This window comes from Priapulus caudatus, unplaced genomic scaffold (assembly GCF_000485595.1).
Source record: "Priapulus caudatus unplaced genomic scaffold, Priapulus_caudatus-5.0.1 Scaffold828, whole genome shotgun sequence".
Lineage (NCBI taxonomy): Eukaryota > Metazoa > Priapulida > Priapulimorpha > Priapulimorphida > Priapulidae > Priapulus > Priapulus caudatus.
In genome coordinates, this window is record NW_014577889.1 from 113137 (window position 1) to 115351 (window position 2215).

The following is a 2215-nucleotide window of genomic DNA, read 5'->3' on the forward strand; positions in this document are numbered from 1 at the left end:
GAAAATAGGTCAATAATTGTATAATATTCATATGACAATTTGTCATTATTCACCCCTGATATTATACACACCGGCAGATCTGCTTTGACTTGTCCGACGAGTTCCAGAGCACGGCTTTGGCCTTCTTTAGAAATGTCAGCAGGTAGGCGTCATTGTAGAGGTCGGCGACTTTGTGCATCTCCGTCCACGCCTCCGCGAACCAGGGGACGTAGCCAGCATCCGCCAGCGCGCGCACAAACTCTACACACAGCGCATACCTGCAACAGCCAATCACAATTCTCATCTACATCGCATTAGGGGGAGGGACGAGATTAGAGAGAGAGAGAGGGAGATGAGATGGAGAGAGGGAGATTAGAGAGAGAAAGGAGATTAGAGAGAGAGAGAGAGAGAGAGAGAGAGAGGAGATTAGAGAGAGAGGGAGATGAGATGGAGAGAGGAGATTAGAGAAAGAGAGGGAGATGAGATGGAGAGAGGAGATTAGAGAGAGAGGGAGATGAGATGGAGAGAGGAGATTAGAGAGAGAGGGAGATGAGATGGAGAGAGGAGATTAGAGAGAGAGCGAGAGAGAGGGAGATTAGACAGAGAGAGGAGATTAGAGAGGGAGGGAGATGAGATAGAGAGAAGAGATTAGAGAGAGAGAGGAATATGAGATGGAGAGAGGAGATTAGAGAGAGAGGGAGATGAGATGGATCATGGAGAGATGAGATTAGAGAGAGAGAGAGCGAAATAGAGGAAGATTAGACAGAGAGAGGAGATTAGAGAGGGAGAAAGAGAGGGAGAAGAATTCGATTGCCGTACCTGTGCGACGTGAAGTTCATCACTGTGGTAACCGCCTCCAGGTATTCAGGCGTGCGCATTCGCTCGGCGGTCGCCGGCCGCAGCCTCCGCATGCACGACTCCATCGTAACGACCGCCTCCGAGATCGGCACGTCCAACTGCGGCGCCCCCTGGGGGACGCTCGCTGCCGGTGCGGCGGGGGGTGCCGCCGTCTCGGCGCACGACGCCCGGTAGGTGCGATTCACCGCCGTATTGTCGCGCGGGCCGGCGGCATCGCCTCTTCCCGCGTCGTCGCTTCTTGCCGTGAGATCCGTCGCCGCGTCCTCGTCGGAGATGCGCGGCAGCGCGTCGGCGTGGAAGTTCGACGACGCCGCGCCCCCGCCGTGTCGACCTTCCGCAATCGCCCGTCTCGTCTGCTTCTCGCGAGCGACAACGACGTCGCCGCCGGCAACCGCTGCCGGCTCGGGAATCTTGCTCCGCCGCGGCGGCGACCGCTCGATGGTGATCGTCGCGTTCGCGGCGTGCCCTCCGCTCGACTCGTGAGGCGCCGCCGCCGTCGCGGGGAGGAGGATGAGAGGAGGCAGGCTTCTCCGCGTGTCTGCCACCGCCTCCCCCCGCTGCTCTCCTCCTCCTCCATTCTCCTTCGCAGCCTCCATGGGGCTGACCGAGTACGTCCCGCTGAGCTGACGCTCCGACTTAAGTTTGGGCCTCACCGGCAGTCTCGATTTCAGCCACTTGCTTTTGCTTGCGACCCTGCTGAACAGCTGCGGCGCAGTGGTGTATCGTCGCGGAGGCGGATATGCGCCGACGCGAATGCTGCGCGCTGATTTGGTGCGGCTGATTCGATGGTTCGTCGGACGTAGGACGGTGGATGCTGCTGCTGCTGCTGCGGCCGCGCGGTGATTGAATATTGTCGACTTTGCATTTCTCGCCGCCTTGTTGTCTTGCCAGGCCTTCAGTTTGCTGGTCATGTAAATGTCTGTCATAATTCAACCTAGAAGTAACGTTTTTGTATTCGCTTGTGTCTATAGTAGAAATAAATACTTTTTAAAATCATTTTGGCATTATTTTATGGCTCGTAATTATTATTAAAACGGGGCTTATGTTGAGCTTGCGAGCCGACTCGACTGGAAGCAAATGGCTGCAATTCACTGCGACTGCAGTGCTTAGGTTGGTCAACTGCGACGCGACGAACAGTGGGCAACTGGATGCAACTAGTCACTGCCGATCGCTTCCAGTTGCTCGAAATCCAGTTGCTTCCAGTTGAGTCGGCTCGCACGCCCGACATAAGCCCCCTTTAAGATTATGCCACATCGATTGCGTGTGGATAGGCCTGTACCGTAGTATTTGGATGCTCCGTAGGCATGCTCTTTTGTTTTGCTCTTGTTTTCTTTTTGTTTGAATCTTATTTTGCACGGCCGTAGGAAATAGTAGCCAT